This window comes from Salvelinus alpinus, chromosome 17 (assembly GCF_045679555.1).
Source record: "Salvelinus alpinus chromosome 17, SLU_Salpinus.1, whole genome shotgun sequence".
NCBI classification, from domain to species: Eukaryota; Metazoa; Chordata; class Actinopteri; order Salmoniformes; family Salmonidae; genus Salvelinus; species Salvelinus alpinus.
In genome coordinates, this window is record NC_092102.1 from 4730073 (window position 1) to 4757174 (window position 27102).

Consider the following 27102-nt stretch of genomic DNA (forward strand, 5'->3'; position numbering starts at 1 on the left):
AAAAGGTCAAACCCAGATCAGAGTCCAGGAGGTACAGAGTGGCAGAAAAGCTTGTGGTCAAGGCAGGCAGAATGGTCAGGCAGGCGGGTACAGAGTCCAGAACAGGCAAGGGTCAAAACTGGGAGGACTAGAAAAAAAGAGAATAGCAAAGGCAGGAGTACGGGAAAAACGCTGGTTGACTTGGAACATACAAGACGAACTGGCACAGAAAGACAGGAAACACAGGGAAAAATATACACTGGGGAAAACAAGACGAACTAGCACAGAGAGACAGGAAACAGGGATAAATATACTGGGGAAAACAAGTGACACCTGGAGGGGGTGGAGACAATCACAGGAACAGGTGAAAAAGATCAGGGTGTGACAAATGTATTCCCATGCATAATAGAGACACCTGATCGTATACAATTGTAAGCAAGGTTTGAATTATTATTTTATTCAAAAATATTTTTGGGGGCTTCTTCCAGTCAATTTGCAGTCTACAAATTATTTGTAATTACATTCCAGCCCCAAACCATCTGCTCAAGAAAAATTGGCACGCGGCTGAATCTAGTTGATGATCCCTGGGATAAAGGGAATGGATGACTCCCCTTTCTCCGTTTGTTTTTGTTCTCTTCACCAGGATAGTGAGGCGGGGGAGTCCAGGCACCAAAAGAAAAGTACTATCCGCTGAAACACTTCAGTTTTCGCTGTGCTATGGTTTTTGGTTCGTTAACTTCACCATGTTTTTTTCTAAGCTGTGCTCTCATTCTACACATGGTGCATTTCTTTATAATTTTTTTCTATGAGGCGTAGGCATGCTCGACATGGCCTTCCAGGATGAAATCAAAGGCACTAGATCTAAGTAAGAGGACTCTTACACAATGCCAGTTTTTGCCCAGAGACTGCTAAGGGTTTTTGTCAACTATGTCCTCCATTTTTGTTATTCCAATCTATAAAATGACGACGTACTTGGTTTCGGTGGCTTTTGGTCTTGCAGCATGCCTACTTTGCATTTGCTGTTGTTTTTTTGTGATTGACAGCTTCTTTTCTAGTAGTTGTATTCTCTTAAAGTAACATCTGTATGAGATTAACTTTGTGATATTTTTCTTTCAATGTGTGTGCAATTAATCACTGTGGGTGTATTATTATTATACTATAGACCTCCTTCAATTGGATGATGGCCTCCTCCTGCATGACACCTGTGCTACATGCTGCTTCCTTTGACACCTGAGCTTCCTCTATGCTCCTGAGGACTACTCCTTCCGCCACCTGTCACCTGACAGACCACCACCTGTATGCTTGTGAGGAAGCCTCCTGCCACCTCTGTCACCTGACAGACCACCTCCTGCAGACCACCTGCTGCTTTCTCTGCTGGAGCTGGGTCTACGCTCGCCTTCACTCTCTTGTTCTCGCTGTCTTTCTCACCTAAAACTCCTACATCTGCATCCCTGTCCTCTCCCTCAAAAATAGACAATTCAAGACTTTAATCCTGTTGATATAAAATAATAACGATGCATACTTCTGGCCCTTCTTTGGACACTGTGTTAACTAACCTCCAGACGAACTTCAATGCCATAGAACTCTCCTTCCATGGCCTCCAACTGCTCTTAAATGCAAGTAAAACTAAATGCATGCTCTTCAACCGATCACTGCCCGCACCTGCCTGCCCGTCCAGCATCACTACTCTGGACGGTTCTGAATTAGAATATGTGGACAACTACAAATACCTAGGTGTCTGGCTAGACTGTAAACTCTCCTTCCAGACTCACATTAAGCATCTCCAATCCAAAATTAAATCTAGAATCGGCTTCCTATTTCGCAACAAAGCATCCTTCACTCATGCTGCCAAACATACCCTCGTAAAACTGACCATCCTACCGATCCTCGACTTCGACAATATCATCTACAAAATAGCCTCCAACACTCTACTCAACAAATTTGATGCAGTCTATCACAGTGCCATCCGTTTTGTCACCAAAGCCCCATATACTACCCACCACTGCGACCTGTGCGCTCTCGTTGGCTGGCCATCGCTTCATACTCGTCGCCAAACCCACTGGCTCCAGGTCATCTACAAGTCTCTGCTAGGTAAAGCCCCGCCTTATCTCAGCTCACTGGTCACCATAGCAGCACCCACCCGTAGGATGCGCTCCAGCAGGTATATCTCACTGGTCACCCCCAAAGCCAATTCCTCCTTCCAGTTCTCTGCAGCCAATGACTGGAACGAACTGCAAAAATCACTGAAGCTGGAGACCCATATCTCCCTTACTAGCTTTAAGCACCAGCTCACAGATCACTGCACCTGTACATAGCCCATCCAACTGCCTCATCCCCATACTGTATTTATTTATTTATCTTGCTCCTTTGCACCCCAGTATCTCTTGCACATTCATCTTCTGCACATCTACCATTCCAGTGTCTAATTGCTCTATTGTAATTACTTCGCCACCATGGCCTATTTATTGCCTTGCCTCCCTTATCTTACCTCATTTGCACTGACTGTACATAGATTTTTTCTTTTTTCTACTGTACTATTGACTGTTTGTTTATTCCATGTGTAACTGTGTGTTGTTGTATGTGTCGAACTGCTGTGCTTTATCTTGGCCAGGTCGTAGTTGTAAATGAGACCTTGTTCTCAACTAGCCTACCTGGTTAAATAAAAATCTTTAATTGCTACGAATGTTGTTGTTGGCTTACTTATTTTTCTACAACGTGCATCTGTTGCAGATTGAGGGGGTGGATTCATGCAATTTAATCTGGTAGGTACTGCTTCAGAGGACAGTGTCTTCCAGAAAAGTATTTTTAATCACAAAGACACTCAATAATCAGATTAAAACACTCTTCAAAGTATTCCTCGCACATAGCGTCCTCAAAGGACTTCTTCAGACTGATGTCCCTACGCCTGATGTTTCTCAGCCACAGCTTCCTCCTGAATAATTACAAAAGTGTGTACGGTTTAATCTCACATTTTATTATACTATATTTTGTGGTATTCTCACTTAAAATCTGATCATAGGGCAACAGAACATAAGTAGTTGCCTATATAATATTTTTACAGACCTCTACCATCATTTAAGAGGTACTTAATGGTGTTCTACAACTCGATACATTACTTTGCAATGACCCAGTGTCACAAATGATGGCTTCTATTGATTGTGCAGCATACCCTGGGATGGCCTTGGATGCAATATGGCTGGGCACATTGGTAAACTAACGTTTGCTAGCCATGCTGCCTAATGCTAATTGTGTTAAACCCAGCGATAGATTTGTTTCATTACTGGTAGCTAGCATGTTTTATCTATCAGTGATTATTGCTTTGGTGATTGATTCAATGGGTAGTCATGGATACAGCACACTACAGATTACACAGTCAACAACGTGTGCCTCACCATGCAATAATTACTCCAACTGCATCTTCTCGTTATTTATGACATACCTTTCAACGTCTGTTGGAAACTGGAAAAGGGATGTTCCTCCCTTCCATTTTACAGTTACAGTTCACAGAAGGAGTACTAGTAGTGGGAAAACTTGCAAAGATATCGATTTCTAGCTATATAGGCCAAGTATGTTTAAAACAATTTTTGGGGGGGGTGAATTAACTAGCCATCTAGATATCTACTTGGGACTAGCTAGCTACCGCCAAACAGAGGATGAAGACCATTTGTGCCTCACAGAATATGCAAGACGTTAATTAGGAAAACGCCCACTATCTAGTGCACTCGTCCTAAACAAAGTAATCTATATAAACAATTAGGTAAGTCAAGTCTACCAAACTTTTTGTTATAGATTCTAGTTATGGAAACAGAACTGTATAGAGATCAAATGTTTCATTTATGAGAACATTTGCAGAATTTCGGCCCAAATCCATCTAGCTCAATCTTCTCCCACTGCCGGCCACTGGGCTTCCTCTTTTATACATCCAGTATATATCTGTCTCGTCTATCTGTGGTAAAACTATGTCTTATTTTAATTCAGGCAGAGTAAGGGCAGCCATTGGGTCCCTCTCATGAAAGGGGAGGTGACGTTGACGTCAGAGAGGAAGAGGCGAAGCGAGAGGTTTCACTCTTGCCAAAATCTGTCCAAAATAAACCCAATAAATTTCGATGGGCTTATTTTGGACCTAAGCTTGTCGCCTGCCTTCCCGCCTTTGGGACAACGACTCCCATTGTTAGGGCGGAGACATGAGCATCTCGCCATTATATATTTTTCTAAGTGAACGGGGAACGACCCTGAGATTCAATTTTCATAGGATGACAGCTGATTCCAAGACTATGACACAGATGTTGGCAAGCGACTTTTTTGTAATGTGTGTAACCAATTAACTTTGGAAGTGATTTGTAGACCGTGAACGTGTCTGTTTTGTAAAGAACATTTTAGCTTACTTGCAGTAGGCGGTGGATGTGGCCGCAGAATTGATCGCCTGAGAATAAACGAAAGACAGCAACACGGACCGAAAGTTAGATAACTTGCCAGACTGAAATATAAAGACTTGATTTGACCACTTCGGTAACTTCATCACGGATGCTAAAGGTAAGCTATCAGGAGGCAACTTTTGCTTTTATTATGCTTTTACATCAGATCTATTTTCTTTTCATGCAAGCAGAACGCATCAACGATCACATGATGAGCGACATATGTCCAGAGCCGAACAGTTGTCACATTATAGGCTACTTTGTAACAGTCACACACTTACCACGAATATATGCTGTTACATTGTATTTTAAGTGCTGCAGCTATGGCGATATTGTTACCTCTACAGATCTCTTTCCTCTCCCATAAGTGATCATGAAACCAGTTGCAAATTGTTATGCGTTTTACAAAACGCATATACAATTAACATGTTATAAATTATTGCTTAATATATGAAAAGCAATCAATTACTCTCCCCATCAATACATATTGTAGGGCTATATGCTACTCAACCACGGCAACAGAACACAAAAGTTCTTAGGGCTACTTAACGAGGGACGTGAACGGAGTACCTAAATTATAGATGGTTGTGTCACCATACCACGAGCAGGACTGATGTGTATAGGTTGAGAACTAGGCAGTGGATGACATTACCAGTCACCCGACAAACGTAGCCTCGTCGTTGTCAAGGTTTGTGAGGCTAGAGAAAACATTGACAAAATATGACGCCTGCAGGCCTAGGTTTCAGCCTAGGCCTGGGACGTGACGTTGGAATAACCCATGCCGACAAAACGACGTGTAGCAGGTTTTTATTTACTTTCCAAAAGCATAATTTGTCTTCTGTCAAAGCCTATACTTGTTTGTAGCCAACAGATTCCCATCCTACCGTTACGCTTGTTTACACTAAGTGTGTTTTCATATATAGTCCTCTTTAAAATAACCGATTGCACTCTGGGGTAAAAAAAAAAAAGCCAAATAACTCCGTTATTTCTATTCACACTGCCCTTGCATTTGAATGAGGACTCAATCATTTCCCCAGTTCACTTCACGTATTTTGTGGTATGAATCAGCAATGTGAATTCAAAGCGATGTTTAGAAAGGACCCAAGATCATTTTCCAAAATTAACTCAATGCACTCAAATCAAATCAAATGTTATTAGTCACATACACATGGTTAGCAGATGTTAATGCGAGTGTAGCGAAATGCTTGTGCTTCTAGTTCCGACAATGCAGTAATAACAACAAGTAATCTAACCTAACAATTCCACAACTACTACCTTATACACACAAGTGTAAAGGGATAAAGAATATGTACATAAAGATATATGAATGAGTGATGGTACAGAACGGCATAGGCAAGATGCAGTAGATGGTATAGAGTACGGTATATACATATGAGATGAGTACTGTAGGGTATGTAAACATAAAGTGGCATAGTTTAAAGTGGCTAGTGGTACATGTATTACATAAAGATGGCAAGATGCAGTAGATGATATAGAGTACAGTATATACATATACATATGAGATGGGTAATGTAGGGTATGTAAACATTATATTAAGTGGCATTGTTTAAAGTGGCTAGTGGTACATTTTTACATAATTTCCATCAATTCCCATTTTTAAAGTGGCTGGAGTTGAGTCAGTATGTTGGCAGCGGCCGCTAAATGTTAGTGGTGGCTGTTTAACAGTCTGATGGCCTTGAGATAGAAGCTGTTTTTCAGTCTCTCGGTCCCTGCTTTGAAGCACCTGTACTGACCTCGCCTTCTGGATGATAGCGGGGTGAACAGGCAGTGGCTTGGGTGGTTGTTGTCCTTGATGATCTTTATGGCCTTCCTGTGACATCGGGTGGTGTAGGTGTCCTGGAGGGCAGGTAGTTTGCCCCCGGTGATGCGTTCTGCAGACCTCACTACCCTCTGGAGAGCCTTACGGTTGTGGGCGGAGCAGTTGCCGTACCAGGCGGTGATACAGCCCGACAGGATGCTCTCGATTGTGCATCTGTAGAAGTTTGTGAGTGCTTTTGGTGACAAGCCGAATTTCTTCAGCCTCCTGAGGTTGAAGAGGCGCTGCTGCGCCTTCTTCACAACGCTGTCTGTGTGGGTGGACCAATTCAGTTTGTCCGTGATGTGTACACCGAGGAACTTAAAACGTTCCACCTTCTCCACTACTGACCCGTCGATGTGGATAGGGGGGTGCTCCCTCTGCTGTTTCCTGAAGTCCACAATCATCTCCTTTGTTTTGTTGACGTTGAGTGTGAGGTTATTTTCCTGACACCACACTCCGAGGGCCCTCACCTCCTCCCTGTAGGCCGTCTCGTCGTTGTTGGTAATCAAGCCTACCACTGTAGTGTCATCCGCAAACTTGATGATTGAGTTGGAGGCGTGCATGGCCACGCAGTCGTGGGTGAACAGGGAGTACAGGAGAGGGCTCAGAACGCACCCTTGTGGGGCCCCAGTGTTGAGGATCAGCGGGGTGGAGATGTTGTTACCTACCCTCACCACCTGGGGGCGGCCCGTCAGGAAGTCCAGGACCCAGTTGCACAGGGCGGGGTCGAGACCCAGGGTCTCGAGCTTGATGACGAGTTTGGAGGGTACTATGGTGTTAAATGCTGAGCTGTAATCGATGAACAGCATTCTCACATAGGTATTCCTCTTGTCCAGATGGGTTAGGGCAGTGTGCAGTGTGGTTGCGATTGCGTCGTCTGTGGACCTATTGGGTCGGTAAGCAAATTGGAGTGGGTCTAGGGTGTCCGGTAGGGTGGAGGTGATATGGTCCTTGACTAGTCTCTCAAAGCACTTCATGATGACGGAAGTGAGTGCTACGGGGCGGTAGTCGTTTAGCTCAGTTACCTTAGCTTTCTTGGGAACAGGAACAATGGTGGCCCTCTTGAAGCATGTGGGAACAGCAGACTGGGATAAGGATTGATTGAATATGTCCGTAAACACACCAGCCAGCTGGTCTGCGCATGCTCTGAGGACGCGGCTGGGAATGCCGTCTGGGCCTGCAGCCTTGCGAGGGTTAACACGTTTAAATGTTTTACTCACCTCGGCTGCAGTGAAGGAGAGCCCGCAGGTTTTGGTAGCGGGCCGTGTCAGTGGCACTGTATTGTCCTCAAAGCGGGCAAAAAAGTTATTTAGCCTGTCTGGGAGCAAGACATCCTGGTCCGCGACGGGGCTGGTTTTCTTTTTGTAATCCGTGATAGACTGTAGACCCTGCCACATACCTCTTGTGTCTGAGCTGTTGAATTGCGACTCTATTTTGTCTCTGTACTGGGACTTAGCCTGTTTGATTGCCTTGCGGAGAGAATAGCTACACTGTTTGTATTCGGTCATGTTTCCGGTCACCTTGCCCTGGTTAAAAGCAGTGGTTCGCGCTTTCAGTTTCACGCGAATGCTGCCGTCAATCCACGGTTTCTGGTTTGGGAATGTTTTAATCGTTGCTGTGGGTACGACATCGTCAATGCACTTCCTAATGAACTCGCTCACCGAATCAGCATATTCGTCCATGTTGTTGTTGGACGCAATGCGGAACATATTCCAATCCGCGTGATCGAAGCAGTCTTGAAGCGTGGAATCAGATTGGTCGGACCAGCGTTGAACAGACCTGAGCGCGGGAGCTTGTTGTTTTAGTTTCTGTTTGTAGGCTGGAATCAACAAAATGGAGTCGTGGTCAGCTTTTCCGAAAGGAGGGCGGGGGAGGGCCTTATATGCGTCGCGGAAGTTAGTATAACAATGATCCAGGGTTTTACCAGCCCTGGTAGCACAATCGATATGCTGATAGAATTTAGGGAGTTTTGTTTTTAGATTAGCCTTGTTAAAATCCCCAGCTACGATGAATGCAGCCTCAGGGTGTGTGGTTTCCAGTTTACAAAGAGTCAGATAAAGTTCGTTCAGGGCCATCGATGTGTCTGCTTGGGGGGGAATATATACGGCTGTGATTATGATCGAAGAGAATTCCCTTGGTAGATAATGCGGTCGACATTTGATTGTGAGGAGTTCTAGATCAGGTGAACAGAATGACTTGAGTTCCTGTGTGTTGTTATGATGATCACACCACGTCTCGTTAATCATAAGGCATACCCCCCCCGCCCCTCTTCTTACCAGAAAGATGTATGTTTCTGTCGGTGCGATGCGTGAAGAAACCAGCTGGCTGCACCGACTCCGTTAGCGTCTCTTGAGTTAGCCATGTTTCCGTGAAGCAGAGCACGTTGCAATCCCTGATGTCTCTCTGGAATGTTACCCGTGCTCGGATTTCATCAACCTTATTGTCAAGAGACTGGACATTGGCGAGTAGTATGCTAGGGAGTGGAGCGCGATGTGCCCGTCTCCGAAGCCTGACCAGGAGACCGCTACGTTTGCCCCTTTTACGGCGTCGTATAGGGTCCCCGGCTGGGATCAGATCCATTGTATTGGGTGGAAGGCAAAACACTGGATCCGTTTCGGGAAAGTCATATTCCTGGTTATAACGATGGTGAGTTGACGTTAATCGTATATTCAGTAGTTCCTCCCGACTGTATGTAATGAAACCTAAGATTACCTGGGGTACCGATGTAAGAAATAACACATAAAAAAACAAAATACTGCATATTTTCCAAGGAACGCGAAGCGAGGCGGCCATCTCGGTCGGCGCCGGAAGTAGGGCTGGGTTTTTACAAAGTGCAGGACGAGTCATTCTATCAGAATGGTGTTATCGGACAGTTAGATATACCAACTTACATTTTGGAAGCTAATAGTTTGCTTTTAATTAAAATATGAGACATAATAATTACTCAGAAGATACCAATAATATTTATATGTTAATATTAACTGAACAAATAGAAAATGTATAACTAACTGAAGACTAAATAATGCTGTAATTGAAAATTGTACACTTAATGAAGGCTACTGCCCCTTTAAGAATAGATTTTGTACACTTTGTTGTGATTCTTACCAAATATGTTTTCTTCTCACACTATTCAAACCCCACAATCGAATAAACTGCTTATGGAGATCTCACCCTATAGATCACATATTGCAAACAAATAATCAACTAAAAACATATTTTGGAATTTCTGTTCATCCTTGACAGTCAATATCCAAAAACAGCAGACTTTTTTTTCTCAAATATTTCACTTGTGTATATTAGTTTTTATTTGATGACTTTAGTCATCATCTCATCTCCACTCAGGCAGTAGCAGGCTGGAGGTTACCGTGATACGTGACTCAGTCATGTTTGTGCCTGTAAGATTGAGTCTGACGAGTAGAAGCTTATACCTCTCTTCCCTAGCAGTTGATACTCAAACATAGAAAGGGGGGGGGGTTTCCTAGTCAGTGGTAGAACTGAATGCCTTCAACGGAAATGTGTCTTCCGCATTCAACCTAACCCCTCTGACTCAGAGAGGTGCATGGGGCTGCCTTATTCGACAGCCAGGGATAGTTGCAGCGCGGGGTGGAATAGGCTATATAGGATTCGTAGTTCTTTGACTGTGTGCGATTTTAAAAAAATTGCAGAAATGCTTTGAAAACAGCTAACTGCGGCATTTATTTTCACTATAAATGTGATCATACTTTACTTTTACAAACTTTTTTCACAAATGCGAGTGAAATGCTCGCACTGTGGAGCCCTGACCACCCGCCAACGTGGCTGGTGAAAAATATATATTTGCCACTGCTCAACAAAATAAAATCTCGGTTGACCAACAAACAATCGACCAGTCGACCAAATGGGGTCAGCCGTAATTTCAACATATTTATTAGAGAAACCAAAGTGCTGTAACAGCAATACATTTAAATCAAATAGCCTAGTACACAGCAACACTTTTCAAATCAAAAGGCTATTGCACAGAAAAAAGCGGACAGTCGGATGCATTGCAAATTCAGAACCGGGACCATTGGACAGCCAAATAATAAACTAAAGCACTGACCATTGGGAACAAGATCAGAATAGCTCATTATTGAAAGAAGGCTTGATCCATGAATTCAATATTTAAATTGGTAGCCTAGCCTACATAACCAAAACATTCCAAATGTTAAAATCAAAAGGCCTGACCGGATTAACATGACATCAAATAACACGGCCATATCCTTACCCCTCTACACAATCAGAAATGTTTAGGTTACATGAAAGGCTACACAATTTAACACAATCCCGACATAAAAAAGCCTATTGCAGAGAAATGCTTAACTATTTTGCCATGACTGTTGAATAACCAAAAAATAGGCTACCTAATTAAATGCTCTCCATAGGCTAAGTAAAACAATTATTTAAGGACAAATAAACATTGGCATTTTTTTATTTAGGTATTGATCATTATTTCGATTTTTAAAAGATGGAGTGAAAATTGTGTTAAATGAGGCAATAGTCAGAGGATCCCTCTCGTATTGCAAATTCAGCACATGTACCCACAGGCCTGATATAGCTAAAGTACTGATTAACACAAGATAGCGCCGATAGAGATGGCAGCTTTGCTTCTAGTCCTTAGGAAACATTAAACATAAAAATAAAAAAAAGTATTATATATTACATTGTTGAACCAGAAAACCTTAAGTGTAATTTATACAACCGGGAAGGACTATTGGATATCAGAGAGATGTCAACTTACAAGCACAACCAGCACTACAACCAGGAATACGACTTTCCCAAAGCGTATACTTTGTCTGCACCTCCCAGGGCATTTGATCTGATTCCAGAGGCCGGCCCAAAACAACACCGCCGGAGGAGAGGGTGCCGGAAAGGTCTTCTCGCGAGGCTTCGGATGCGCGGACACCACCCACCGCTTACGAGTACATTACTCGCAAATGTCCCGTCCCTAGTTAACAAAGTTGACGAAATTAGGGCAAGAGTTGCTTTCCAAAGAGATTGTAACATACTCTGTTTCACGGAAACATGGCTAGCTGGGGACATGCTGTCAGAGTCCTTACAGCCAAAGGGATTTTAAGTGCATCGCGCCGACAGGAATAAACTTCTCTCCGGTAAGAGGAAGGGCAGGGGTGTATGTTTCATGATTAACTTCTTTGGGATAGGTGGGACATTAGCGTCCCACCTGGCCAACATCCGGTGAAATTGCAGAGCGCGAAATTCAAATTAAATTACTATAAATATTAAACTTTCATGAAATCACAAGTGCAATACATCAAAATATAGCTTAACTTGTCGTTAATACAGCCAAGGTGTCAGATTTCAGAAATGCTTTACGGCGAAAGCAAACCATGCGATTATCTGAGGACAGCGTCCAGCACACGCATGCATAACAAATCATTTTCAACCAGGGAGTTGCGACACGAAAGTCAGAAATAACGATATAATATGTGCCTTACCTTTGAAGATTTTCTTGTGTTGGCACTCAAATGTCCCAGTTACATTACAAATGGTCCTTTTGTTCGATAAAGTCCTTTTTTATATCCATAAAAACTCAGTTTAGCTGGCGCGCTTCAGTCAATAATCCACTCTGTTTCTTTCCTTCAAAATGCATACAAAATGAATCCCAAACGTTACCAATAAACTTATCCTAACAAGTCAATCAACGTTTATAATCGAGCCTTAGGTACCCTAATACGCAAATAAACAATACAAATTAAGACTGAGAATCGTTATTGTCTTTACCGGAGATAAACAAAAAGAATGTGCTCTCTCGGCCATGCGCTTGGAAACACTACAGCCAAAATGGGAGCTACTAGAAAAACAACAACTTCTCCCTAATTTTTCCAAAAACCAGCCTGAAACTCTTTCTAAAGACTGTTGCCTTCTAGTGGAAGCCCTAGGAACTGCAATTGGGAACAATTTCACCCTATTATAAAAGTGCCAGACATTGAAATCGGTGTTATTCCATTTTATTTTGGATTTGTTGGTTTGTCCTCTGTTTCTCCTGCCATTTCAGTTCTGTTATAGTCAGACATTATTTTAATTGTTTTTTTAGATACTTTAGAGTTTTCTATCCAAATCTACTAATTATATTCATATCCTAGTTTCTGGGCCTGAGTAGCAGGCAGTTTACTTTGGGCACGCTTTTCATCCAGACGTCAAAATACCGCCCCCTATATACCGCCCCCCCAAAGAAGTTAACAATTGTTTGAAAAATGTAACAATTGTTGGAAAAATTGTGTCATGCACAAAGTAGATGTCCTAACCAACTCGCCAAAACTGTCATTTGTTATCAAGAAATTGTTGGAGTGGTTGAAAAACTAGTTTTAATGACTCCGACCTAAGTGTGTGAACTTCCGACTTCAACGGTACATTACATTTTCAAAAATGCCGGTGTTGTATCAGTATCATCAAAATGAAATATCAAACAGATTTTGCCATTTATTTTTCAAATTGGCAGGCATTATGCATACTCAATCATGAAAATGATACTGCATTATATATTTTTTGAGTTTGAAACTTGTGACCATTTTGGGAAATGGAATTGCAAAGAAATTGATTTATAATTTGCCAATTTGCATTTAGGGTTGAATGTCAGTTTTTTATTTTTTGGTTGCAATCTATGGATGTTTTTACATTGATTCATGTTGGTCAATGAACAAGTGTGAATAAGGTCTATTGGGGCGATTCCTTTTTTGTTTGTTGCATTTATCATATTTTTGCTGGGGAAAATCATGAGTGCCAATTTTAGGCTCTTTTTAGACCTATTGTATAGGTCTACCCTATGATCTGTGAACCGTACAAATGACGAGTGTCTAGATTTTGAATTACAATTTTTCTCATTCATTCAATGTTAAAAGTATTAATATTAGCATCTCAAAAGTACCCTTTTTGGTTATTGTTAGACATTTTTTGGAACAATATACTCTTCAAGCATGTCAAATGTCCAGTGGCCTCTTGGATAGATATTGGCCTCTTGGATAAGATATTACCCATTTTATACATAGAAATGTACATTTATGTCATTACCCAATCACAGCCCTCCTTTAGGATTGCACATTCAGCAAATCACCAGCAGAGGGAGTTCCCTTTGAATCCATTTCCCCATTCACTGTGTTGGTTGGGCTAATAAAATTGATCATCACTTCAAAATTAGCAGAGAGCCCACTGGAAATGTGATGTAATTGTAGAGTATATTGTTTCAAACAATATGTCTCAAAGTAAACAAAATCTCAAATGTGATGGCTAGTGAATCTGAGACCAGATTTTATGAATGAACAAAACCCCCCACACACATTTCATACAGAATCTCCATGCCTGGTCTCACAATGGCAAAAGGGAAGGGAACATCAGGGGGACTGAATATCGATACATTAGTTATCTCTCCTGTTAGAAGAAGAAACTGAAACAACGGTAGCTAGCCACCGAACACTGAATTCTAACGAGGTGATAATGTTACCTTGCTAGCAAGCTATCTTCGTAATGTTACCTCAGGAAGACAAACTTAACATGAATTCCTGACACCACGCAAAAACATTGTTTATACAGAATGTGACTAATATTGACAGTAAAGTACAATGTTTTCAGAGGTTACAAACTAAAAAAAAATTGTGATTAATTTTTTTAAATAAAAAAAGTATATTTTTAATACATTTAAAATGGGGAGAGTGGGAGAGAACAAAGCCTACCTCGTTCTGAACGAGCTCACGCACGCAGTGCTGATGCCACACACACTCAAAATCAAAAAGGGTACTTTTGAGATTAATGTTGAATAGATTTATTTAGAGTCTAGACATACTCCATATTTTAGAGCAGAGTATAATGACACCAAGATGTTGTTTGTATGGTTCATGCCTCATAATGTATAAAAGGGGTCGTCACGGGAAATGGACCCCTGGCTTTCCAACCCGTACCCGATATGTATAAATACATTTTCAAAAAACGTAGCCTTGCTCCGAATGAACCCGAGGACAGTCAAACCCGTTCCTGAAAAGCCACGTGAAAAAACAGACCCGTGCCCATTCGGTTCCGAGAGACCCATTCTGATCTGAATGTACATTGAAAGCGAAACCTCCGACCAGGCCAGCGCCATCAATAAATCAATATTGGCCAAATGAGCCACAGTTTCGTGTCTTTTAAACATATCCCATTACAAATGAACAGTTCTGTCTGTGCCCTTGAGCAAGGCACTTAACCCTAATTACTCCTGTAAAGATAGGCATTGTATTGTTAGATTATAGGAGTAACTTTGGTAGGTCTAAAAGATTATGCCCCTCAAGTTCAATGGTCAGCGATTGATGGTGCGCCAGTGCGCACTGAGGTCACCGTCTTGGCCGCATCAAACCTGAGTAGCGAGTTGCACAAAGTAGGCCTACATTTGGTCGCGCCAAGTATGTTCTTCTCATTTTTGTCCACTACAATATTCAAACTTGTCCACATGGAGGGCATTCCCCTTGTTGGTTTCTTTTCACTATACTCCTTTATTTTATTTTTCTGTAGCTTTTATTTTGCATCAGTGAAGAAGGCCTCTATCATCGGCGCAATCAACAGTAGCCTAGGTCAAGGCTCCTCTCGGTCTCTCTCTCTCTTCAGCTGGACCTGGCCGGCCTAAGCTATATGTTTTATTGAGTTTCAATTTTCTGACACACATAATAAGCTGGCACAGTTCTCATCACCTCATACAGTGCATTCAACCAGTTGGTAAATCAATTTTAATTGCACATACCCGAGACTCGTGGCAATTATATTAGACCAGGCCCAGATCTGAGACAAAATGTCCGAATTTAGTACCTGGACCAACTTGGGTCCGGATCGGATCGTTTCTCCAAAATGTTTTGTGATACAAATGTAAAAAGGATGTCAAACATCCTTTCTTCCAAATTAAGTTTCTGTGAGAATTGACAGAACAATCTGAGATACAGAAAAAATGTTCAGACAATTTTTGTTGAGTAAAACAACTGTTATATTTTTTGTTGTGAGGTATTTATATTCTTCAAAATCAAGTGGTATGTATCATTAATTGAAATGACAAGTAGGCTGGCTCATTCCAAGAATAGAGTGCCTTTTGGGTAGGAGATCTGAAAATAAATGTCCTGCTTTGTGGCATTTCGCGAAGGCTCTATGTTATACTAATTACGCTATATGTTTCTGTGCATGTAGATGCAGTATGGTTGTTCTTGTTGGATAGGGCCATTGGATGTCTTTCAGCTATGTTTCTATTGGTGGATTATTGCAAAATATACAAGTTGACAAAACATTTTCCAGTTTCTGAAATGCTACTACTCACGTGGGGTGTGCTCTAGCCCCATCCCTTCCCCAAGGCAGGCTTTAAAAAAAATGGAATCGGACACTAACCACACAATCCATTGGGAAAAGCAGAAAGAACTGACCAGACTGCAAAGTCTTTTAGTGATTCCTCTCATCAACACAAATTAGATAAAAATAAATATATTGTTAGCTACATGGTGACATTCAAACATACATGTTTCAACTGGAATATAGCGAAGAGGATTCGAAACAGAGTTTGATTTAGCCAGAACCTCCGCTACAGCTGATACCAAGAGGGCAGATGCCAAATACGGTGGCTAACTAAGATATCTTTCCTGAAGCCACCCAGCTAGCTAAATTAACTCAAGTTAGCTATCTACTGAAACCCATGTGGTGTATTTAAGCAATAAGGCCCGGGGGGGTGTGGTATATGGCCAATATACCACGGCTAAGGGCTGTTAGGCATGATGCAAAGCCTGGTATATTGGCCGTATACCACCAACCCCTGAGGTGCCTTATTGCTATTATAAACTGGTTACCAATGTAATTAGAGCAGGAAAAACTAATGTTTTGTCATCCCTGTGGTATACGGTCTGATATGCCAACCAGCATTCAGGGTTCAAACCACCCAGTTATAATGCTGCCTAGCAAACTACTGTGTTACAGTGGGGGGCATCAGATATTTTTTCTGTTTGCTAACATAGGTAGGTAGCTAGCTAAGTTGGCTGAACAACTACAGGTAGCCACATTAATGACAAAAAATAGAAGCGGTTTTACAATCTGAGATCTATTGGAAAACCTATTCTCTTTTTAGTAGTAAATATGGCTAATATACAGCAAGTTACAACCAGCCACTAAAAGCTAGGTTTACCAGCAACCCTTAGCACATGACTGGAGTTGGCTAGCTAATTAGCCAGGCACCTGCTAACTTGCTATGCACCACGCCTCACATTTGCAAACGTGTAACATCAGCAACTGTAAATAAATTTACTATGTAACAATTGACAAGGGTTGACATTGGTTATGATTATGACCGTGGGTGCATTTAAATGGGATTCCCAACAGAGGTAAATAACAATTATTGGCTAATGGTGAGGAGAAACAATACAACAATTTACTGTTATATATATATATCTCTCTAAAACTGATAAACTGGTTTTACTAAAGAAATATTTGCCTAATCATGCCTGATATACATGGCAGTAGCTAGAATTTACCTTTTTTGTCTTACAGACAATACCGTGTGGGCTTCCTTCTGGAGTGGATTCTAGATGGAGAGAAACAGAATTCCTTTGCCTGCGTGTGTCATTGTAGCAGATCTGTATCCCATGAACTATATCCGCTCGATGGATTCGACGTTATGCTGATTCGACGTTATGCTGGATTTAGTTCTGATTTTTGGTTATGGATATTCTAGATAATTTACTGATTTAATTAATTGATCAAATTTAATTAATTTGGTTATCCTATTAATTTGGTTGTCCTATTACAAATAAGTAATTCAAGGTTTTATTTAGACTAAATAAGTTGGAAAATGAAGAAGTTAACAGATAAAATATAGAGGCAGAGTATAAAGGGACACACCACAGTTATTGAGGTGAGAATCTCTACACGTGGGAACTGAGGGAACAAAACATTAAGAACACCTTCCAATGTCACTGGCAGGCCAAAAAGATCATCAAGGACATCAAATCAAACTTTATTTGTCACATGCGCCGAATACAACAAGTGTAGACCTTACCGTGAAATGCTTACTTACCAGCCCTTAGCCAACAGTGCAGTTCAAGAAGAGTTAAGAAAATATTTACCAAATAAACTAAAGTAATAAAAAAATAAAAAAGTAACAATATAACAATAACGAGGCTACATACAGGGGGTACAGGTACTGAGTCAGTGTGTGGGGGTACAGAGGTAATTTGTACATGTAGGTATGGGTGAAGTGACTATGCATACATAATAAACAGCGAGTAGCAGCAGTGTACAAAACAAATGGAGGGGAGGAGGGTCAATGTAATAGTCCGATGGCCATTTGATTAATTGTTCAGCAGTCTTATGGCTTGGAGGTAGAAGCTGTTAAGGAGCCTTTTGGTCCTAGACTTGGCGCATAGAAAAGTCTATGACTTGGGTGACTGGAGTCTCTGACAATTTTATGGGCTTTCCTCTGACACCGCCTATTATCTAGGTCCTGGATTGCAGGAAGCTTGGCCCCAGGGATGTACTGGGCCGTACGCACTACCCTCTGTAGCACCTTACGGTCAGATGCCGAGCAGTTGCCATACCAGGCGGTGATGCAACCGGTCAAGATGCTCTCGATAGTGCAGCTGTAGAACTTTTTGAGGATCTGGGGACCCATGCCACGACTGTCTTGGTGTGTTTCGACCATGATAGATCGTTGGTGATCTAAACTCGACCAGCTCCACTTCAGCCCTGTCGATGGTAATGGGGGCCTGTTCGGCCCTCCTTTTTCTATAGTCAACGATCAGCTCCTTTATCTTGCTCACATTGAGGGAGAGGTTGTTGTCCTGGCACCACACTGCTAGTTCCCTAACCTCTTCCCTATAGGCTGTCTTATCGTTGTCGGTGATCAGGCCTATCACTGTTGTGTCGTCAGCAAACTTAATGATGGTTTTGGCGTCGTTCTTGGCCACGCAGTCATAGGTGAACAAGGAGTACAGGAGGGGACTAAGCATACACCCCTGAGGGGCCCCGGTGTTGAGGATCAGCATGGCAGATGTGTTGTTGCCTACCTTTACTATCTGTGGGTGGCCCGTTAGTCTCAGGGTTCTTAGTTTACTGATGAGCTTTGTGAGCACTATGGTGTAGTGTAGTAGATTACAGCTGAGCCGTAGTCAATGAATAGCATTCTCATATAGGTGTTCCTTTTGTCCAGGTGGGAAAGGGCAGAGTGGAGTGTGATTGAGATTGCTTGATTTGTTGGGGTAGTATGCAAATTGGAGTAGGTCTGGGGTTTCCGGGATGATGCTGTTGATGTGAGCCATGACCAGCCTTTCAAAGCACTAAATGGCTACCGACGTGAGTGCCACGGGGCGGTAGTCATTTAGGCAAGTTACCTTCGCTTTCTTGGGCACAGGGACTATGGTGGTCTGCTTGAAACATGTAGGTATTACAGACTTGGTCAGGGAGAGGTTGAAAATGTCAGTGAAGACACTTGCCAGTTGGTCCGCGCATGCTCTGAGTACACGTCCTGGTAATCTGTCTGGCCCAGTGGCCTTGTGAATGTTGACCTGTTTTTAAGGTCTTGCTCACATCGGCTACGAAGAGCGTGATCATACAGTCGTCCGGAACAGCTGGTGCTCTCATGCATGCTTCAGTGTTGCTTTCCTCGAAGCGATAATAAAAGGCATTTAGCTCGTCTGGTAGGCTCGCGTCACTGGACAGCTCATGGCTGGGTTTCCCTTTGTAGTCCGTAATAGTTTGCAAGCCCTGCCTCATTCGAGCATCAGAGCCGGTGTGGTAGGATTCAATATTAGTCCTGTATTGACGCTTTGCCTGTGTGATGGTTCGTCTGAGGGCATAGCGGGATTTCTTAGAAGTGTCTGGATTAGTGTCCCGCTCCTTGAAAGCTGCAACTCTAGCCTTTAGTTGGTGCGGATGTTGCCTGTAATCCATGGCTTCTGGTTGGGATATGTATGTACATTCACTGTGGGGACGACATCGTCGATGCACTTATTGATGAAGCCGTTGACTGATGTTGTATACTCCTCAATGCCATTGGACGAATCCCGGAACATATTCCAGTCTGTGCTAGCAAAACAGTCCTGTAGAGTAGCATCCGCGTCATCTGACCACTTTCGTATTAAGCGAGTCACTGGTACTCACTGCCTTTAGTTATTGCTTGTTAGCAGCAATCGGGAGGATAGAATTATGGTCAGATTTGCCAAATGGAGGGCGAGGGAGAGCTATGTATGCATCTGTGTGTGGAGTAAAGGTGGTCTAGTTTTCTTTTCTATGGTTACACATAGATCGACACACACATTGCTATATGTGTGGTGTACTATACAGCCAAATAAATGTCAATGCACTTACTTGCTAACTTTGCTTGAGTTATCAGCTGACAGATGCCGGGAGCTGACACTGTCGTAGTCAAACGACATCAGGAGGGCTAGCTCGGAACATCTGAAAAATGGATTTTAAATCACTAATTTTAGCATTAAAAGACTCTGATTAAACACGGCCGATAATTTCAGGTCCAGTACCATCGTTGGGTCGTTGGTGTGAGATTCAGCAGGCTACTGGCATTACACATTTGGCTAAAATATTACTATATCTCTTCTGGAGTCACTTTATTTTATAGATAACTTTGACACCTTCTGGAAACAGAAGATACACTACAGGAATGACGGAGTCCATCCAAATCATCTTGGCTGTTGGACTCTGTCCACGCATTTCAAGGCTACGTTAAAACAATGACTTATCAATGACCCAAGACCAGCTCAGTTAATCCCGACCATTGTGACAATGAGTCGTCATAATGCTGCATCAAATGTACATTATCCTAGGGGCGTTGGCAAACACAATGTAAGTAACTTCATTTATGTCCCCCTAATTGCCCTGATACCTTTGTTAATCCTACAGCTATTGTATGCAGTAATCATGAGCCTATGAACCAGAGTTACACTGCACTTTGTGCAGGGTGAGCTGCATAATCAGCTCCAATATAAATAACATGAGCAAGTCTACTTCTGATAAGCTTCCCAGTAAAGCATAAAAAATAATCAAGCAACCCGGAAAAGTGCTAGAAATAGCCCATATTAACATATGCAGCTAGAGAAACAAGGTCCATGAAGTCAATAACTTGCTTGTAACAGATGACATTCATATTCTGACTCTCTGAAACTCACTTAGATAATACTTTTGATGATACAGTGGTAGCAATACATGGTTAAAACAGCTTCCGAAAGGACAGAAACGGGGGCAGTGTTGCGGTCTATATTCAGAACCACATTCCTGTAAAGCTTAGAAGATCTAATGTTAAATACTGTTGAAGTAATATGGCTACAGGTTCATCTGCCTCGCCTAAAGCCCATTCTGGTGGGAAGCTGCTATAGACCACCAAGTGCTAAGTCAGTATCTGGATAATATGTGTGAAATGCTTTATAATGTATGTGATATCAACAGAGAAGTATATTTTCTGGGCGATTTAAATACTGACTGGCTTTCATCAAGCTGCCCACTCAAGAAAAAACGTCAAACTGTAACCAGTACCTGCAACCTGGTTCAGGTTGTCAGTCAACCTACCAGGGTAGTTACAAACAGCACAGGAATGAAATCATCATGTATTGATCACATCTTTACTAATGCTGGAGAAGCTTGCTTTAAAGCAGTATCCAAATCCATAGGATGTAGTGATCACAGTATAATAGCCATATCTAGGAAAAGTTCAAAAGGCTGGGCCTAATATAGTGTATAAGAGGTCATACAATAAGTTTTGTAGTGATTCATATGTTGTTGATGTAAAGAATATTTGTTGGTGTGTGGTGTGTAATGAAGAGCAACCAGACGCTGCACTTGACACATTTATGAAACTGCTTATTCCAGTTACTAATAAGCAGCCATTAAGAAAATGACTGTAAAAACTGTTAAATCCCCTTGGATTGATGAGGAATTGAAAATTTGTATGGATGAGGCAAAAGGTCTGGCAGCCCAACTGATTGGCAAACGTACTGCAAATTAATAAATCATGTTACTAAACTAAATAAAAACAAACTATGCTCAAACACGTTAAATAACATTTAGGGGAAAAAGCCATCTCGGCTCCATTCATTGAATCAGAGAGCTCATTCATCACAAAGCCCACTGATATTGCAAACTATTTTAATGACTTTTTCATTGGCAAGATAATCAAACTTTGGGATGACATGCCAGCAACAAACGCTGACACTACAAGTATATCTGACCAAATTATGAAAGACGCATTGTACTTTTGAATTCCGTAAAGTCAGTGTGGAAGAGATGAAAAATGATTGTTGTCTATCAACAATGACAAGCCACTGGGGTCTGACAATCTGGATGGGAAATGACTGAGGATAATAGGAGACGATATTGCCACTCCCATTTACCACATCTTCAATTTAAGCCAACTAGAAAGTGTGTGCCCTCAGGCCTGGAGGGAAGTTATTCCGCTACCCAAGAGTAGTAAAGCCCCCTTTTTACTGTCTCAAATAGCCAACCAATCAGCCTGTTACCAACCCTTAGTAAACTTCTGGAAAAAATAGTTTGACAAGATACAATGTTATTTCACAGTAAACAAATTGACAACAGAATTTCAGCACGCTTATAGGGAAGGACACTCAAGCACGGCACTTACACAAATGGCTGATAATTGGCTGAGAGAAAGTGATTCAATTCAATTCAATTTTATTTTTTTATATAGCCCTTCGTACATCAGCTAATATCTCGAAGTGCTGTACAGACACCCAGCCTAAAACCCCAAACAGCTAGTAATGCAGGTGTAGAAGCACGGTGGCTAGGAAAAACTCCCTAGAAAGGTCAAAACGTAGGAAGAAACCTAGAGAGGAACCAGGCTATGAGGGGTGGCCAGTCCTCTTCTGGCTGTGCCGGGTGGAGATTATAACAGAACTATGCCAAGATTTTCAAAATGTTCATAAATGACAAGCATGGTCAAATAATAATCAGGAATAAATCTGTTGGCTTTTCTTAGCCGATCATTAAGAGTTGAAAACAGCAGGTCTGGGACAGGTAGGGGTTCCATAACCGCAGGCAGAACAGTTGAAACTGGAATAGCAGCAAGGCCAGGCGGACTGGGGACAGCAAGGAGTCACCACGGCCGGTAGTCCCGACGTATGGTCCTAGGGCTCAGGTCCTCTGAGAGAAAGAAAGAGAGAAGGAGAAAATTAGAGAGCGCCAAGATTTTCAAAATGTTCATAAATGACAAGCATGGTCAAATAATAATCAGGAATAAATCTGTTGGCTTTTCATAGCCGATCATTAAGAGTTGAAAACAGCAGGTCTGGGACAGGTAGGGGTTCCGTAACCGCAGGCAGAACAGTTGAAACTGGAATAGCAGCAAGGCCAGGCGGACTGGGGACAGCAAGGTGTCATCATGCCCGGTAGTCCTGACATATGGTCCTAGGGCTCAGGTTCTCAGAGAGAAAGAGAGAACGAAAGAATTAGAGAGAGCATACTTAAATTCACACAGGACACTGGATAAGACAGGAGAAGTACTCCAGGTAACCAACTGACCCTAGCCCCCCGACACATAAACTACTGCAGCATAAATACTGGAGGCTGAGACAGGAGCGGTCAGGAGACACTGTGGCCCCATCCGAAGAAACCCCCGGACAGGGCCAAACAGGAAGGATATAACCCCACCCACTTTGCCAAAGCACAGCCCCCGCACCACTAGAGGGAAATCCTCAACCACCAACATTACAATCCGGAGACAAGGCCGAGTATAACCCACAAAGGTCTCCACCACAGCACAAACCAAGGGGGGGCGCCAACCCAGACAGGAAGATCACGTCAGTAACTCAACCCACTCAAGTGACGCACCCCTCCTAGGGACGGCATGAAAGAGCACCAGCAAGCCAGTGACTCAGCCCCTGTAACAGGGTTAGAGGCAGAGAATCCCAGTGGAGAGAGGGGAACCGGCCTGGCAGAGACAGCAAGGGCGGTTCGTTGCTCCAGAGCCTTTCCGTTCACCTTCACACTCCTGGGCCAGACTACACTCAACCATATGACCTACTGAAGAGATAAGTCTTCAGTAAAGACTTAAAGGTTGAGACCGAGTCTGCGTCTCTCACATGGGTAGGCAGACTGTTCCATAAAAATGGAGATCTATAGGAGAAAGCCCTGCCTCCCGCTGTTTGCTTAGAAATTCTAGGGACAATTAGGAGGCCTGCGTCTTGTGACCGTAGCGTACGTATTGGTATGTACGGCAGGACCAACTCGGAAAGATAGGTAGGAGCAAGCCCATGTAACGCTTTATAGGTTAACAGTAAAACCTTGAAATCAGCCCTTGCCTTAACAGGAAGCCAGTGTAGGGAAGCTAGCACTGGAGTAATGTGATCAAATTTCTTGGTTCTAGTCAGGATTCTAGCAGCCGTATTTAGCACTAACTGAAGTTTATTTAGTGCTTTATCCGGGTAGCCGGAAAGTAGAGCATTGCAGTAGTCTAACCTAGAAGTAACAAATGCATGGATTAATTTTTCTGCATCATTTTTGGACAGAAAATTTCTGATTTTTGCAATGTTACGTAGATGGAAAAAAGCTGTCCTTGAAACAGTCTTGATGTGTTCGTCAAAAGAGAGATCAGGGTCAAGAGTAACGCCGAGGTCCTTCACAGTTTTATTTGAGACGACTTTACAACCATCAAGATGAATTGTCAGATTTAACAGAAGATCTCTTTGTTTCTTGGGACCTAGAACAAGCATCTCTGTTTTGTCCGAGTTTAAAAGTAGAAAGTTGTCAGCCATCCACTTCCTTATGTCTGAAACACAGGCTTCTAGCGAGGGCAATTTTGGGGCTTCACCATGTTTCATTGAAATGTACAGCTGTGTGTCATCCGCATAGCAGTGAAAGTTAACATTATGTTTTCGAATAACATCCCCAAGAGGTAAAATATATAGTGAAAACAATAGTGGTCCTAAAACGGAACCTTGAGGAACACCGAAATGTACAGTTGATTTGTCAGAGGACAGACCATTCACAGAGACAAACTGATATCTTTCCGACAGGTAAGATCTAAACCAGGCCAGAACTTGTCCGTGTAGACCAATTTGGGTTTCCAGTCTCTCCAAAAGAATATGGTGATCGATGGTGTCAAAGGCAGCACTAAGGTCTAGTAGCACGAGGACAGATGCAGAGCCTCGGTCTGACGCCATTAAAAGGTCATTTACCACCTTCACAAGTGCAGTCTCAGTGCTATGATGGGGTCTAAAACGAGACTGAAGCATTTCGTATACATTGTTTGTCTTCAGAAAGGCAGTGAGTTGCTGCGCAACAGCTTTTTCTAAAATTTTTGAGAGGAATGGAAGATTCGATATAGGCCGATAGTTTTTTATATTTTCCGGGTCAAGGTTTGGCTTTTTCAAGAGAGGCTTTATCACTGCCACTTTTAGTGAGTCTGGTACACATCCGGTGGATAGAGAGCTGTTTATTATGTTCAACATAGGAGGGCCAAGCACAGGAAGCAGCTCCTTCAGCAGTTTAGTAGGAATAGGATCCAGTATGCAGCTTGAAGGTTTAGAGGCCATGATTATTTTCATCATTGTGTCAAGAGATATAGTACTAAAACACTTAAGTGTCTCTCCCGATCCCAGGCCCTCGCAGAGCTGTGCGGATCCAGGACAGCTAAGCCCTGGAGGAATACGCAGATTCAAAGAGGAGTCCGTAATTTGCTTTCTAATGGTCATGATCTTTTCCTCAAAGAAGTTCATGAATTTATTACTGCTGAAGTGAAAGCCATCCTCTCTTGGGGAATGCTGCTTTTTAGTTAGTTTCGCAACAGTATCAAAAAGAAATTTTGGATTGTTCTTATTTTCCTCGATTAAGTTGGAAAAGTAGGATGATCGAGCAGCAGTGAGGGCTCTTCGGTACTGCACGGTACTGTCTTTCCAAGCTAGTCGGAAGACTTCCAGTTTGGTGTGGCGCCATTTCCGTTCCAATTTCCTGGAAGCTTGCTTCAAAGCTCGGGTATTTTCTGTATACCAGGGAGCTAGTTTCTTATGACAAATGTTTTTCGTTTTTAGGGGTGCAACTGCATCTAGGGTATTGCGCAAGGTTAAATTGAGTTCCTCAGTTAGGTGGTTAACTGATTTTTGTCCTCTGATGTCCTTGGGTAGGCAGAAGGAGTCTGGAAGGGCATCAAGGAATTTTTGTGTTGTCTGAGAATTTATAGCACGACTTTTGATGCTCCTTGGTTGGGGTCTGAGCAGATTATTTGTTGCGATTGCAAACGTAATAAAATGGTGGTCCGATAGTCCAGGATTATGTGGAAAAACATTAAGATCTACAACATTTATTCCATGGGACAAAACTAGGTCCAGAGTATGACTGTGGCAGTGAGTAGGTCCAGAGACATGTTGGACAAAACCCACTGAGTCGATGATGGCTCCGAAAGACTTTTGGAGTGGGTCTGTGGACTTCTCCATGTGAATATTAAAATAACCAAAAATTAGAATATGATCTGCTATGACTACAAGGTCTGATAGGAATTCAGGAAACTCAGAGAGGAACGCTGTATATGGCCCAGGAGGCCTGTAAACAGTAGCTATAAAAAGTGATTGAGTAGGCTGCATAGATTTCATGACTAGAAGCTCAAAAGACGAAAACGCCATTTTTTTTTTTGTAAATTGAAATTTGCTATCGTAAATGTTAGCAACACCTCCGCCTTTGCGGGATGCACGGGGGATATGGTCACTAGTGTAACCAGGAGGTGAGGCCTCATTTAACACAGTAAATTCATCAGGCTTAAGCCATGTTTCAGTCAGGCCAATCACATCAAGATTATGATCAGTGATTAGTTCATTGACTATGACTGCCTTTGAAGTGAGGGATCTAACATTAAGTAACCCTATTTTGAGATGTGAGGTATCACGATCTCTTTCAATAATGGCAGGAATGGAGGAGGTCTTTATCCTAATAAGATTGCTAAGGCGAACACCGCCATGTTTAGTTTTGCCCAACCTAGGTCGAGGCACAGACACAGTCTCAATGGGTATGGCTGAGCTGACTACACTGACTGTGCTATTGGCAGACTCCACTAAGCTGGCAGGTTGGCTAACAGCCTGCTGCCTGGCCTGCACCCTATTTCATTGTGGGGCTAGAGGAGTTAGAGCCCTATCTATGTTGGTAGATAAGATGAGAGCACCCCTCCAGCTAGGATGGAGTCCGTCACTCCTCAGCAGGTCAGGCTTGGTCCTGTTTGTGGGTGAGTCCCAGAAAGAGGGCCAATTATCTACAAATTCTATATTTTGGGAGGGGCAGAAAACAGTTTTCAACCAGCGATTGAGTGCTGAGACTCTGCTGTAGAGCTCGTCACTCCCCCTAACTGGTGATGATACAATTATTGTGGGGGCTGTCTTGTTAGTTTTTAGTGCAGCTGTTGACATTATCGATCATAGTCTGCTGCTGAAAAAACGTATGTGTTATGGCCTGTTACCCCCTGCTATAATGTGGATAAAGAGTTACTTTGTCTAACAGAACACAGAGGGTGTTCTTTAATGGAAGCCTCTCAAACATAATCCAGGTAGAATCAGTAATTCCTCAGGAAGGCCTGTGTGTCTATGTATGCGGATGACTCAACACTATACACGTCAGCTACTACAGCGACTGAAATGACTGCAACACTTAACAAAGAGTTGCAGTTAGTTTCGGAAAGGGTAGCAAGGAATAAGCTGGTCCTAAATATTTCCAAAATTTAAAGCATTATATATCATTCACTAAACACTAAAACCTAATCTACGTCTCATAATGAATGTGGAAATTGAGCAAGTTGAGGAGACTAAACTGCTTGGTGTAACCCTGGATTGTAAACGGTTATGGTCAAAACATATTGATACAACAGTAGCTAAGATGAGAAGTCTGTCCATAATATAGCGCTGCTTCTTAACAACACTATCAACA

General features: G+C 42.4%; 1 protein-coding gene across 1 annotated transcript in view; it reads left to right on the forward strand.

Moving 5' to 3' along the window:
- Window positions 1-4042: 4042 nt before the first annotated feature.
- dnmbp (dynamin binding protein) overlaps window positions 4043-27102 on the forward strand; it is a 133963-nt gene continuing 110903 nt past the window's right edge. The window contains exon 1 of the mRNA XM_071346969.1: window positions 4043-4512. The gene's annotated coding sequence lies outside the window, so the exon portion shown is untranslated. The remainder of the gene's footprint in view (window positions 4513-27102) is intronic.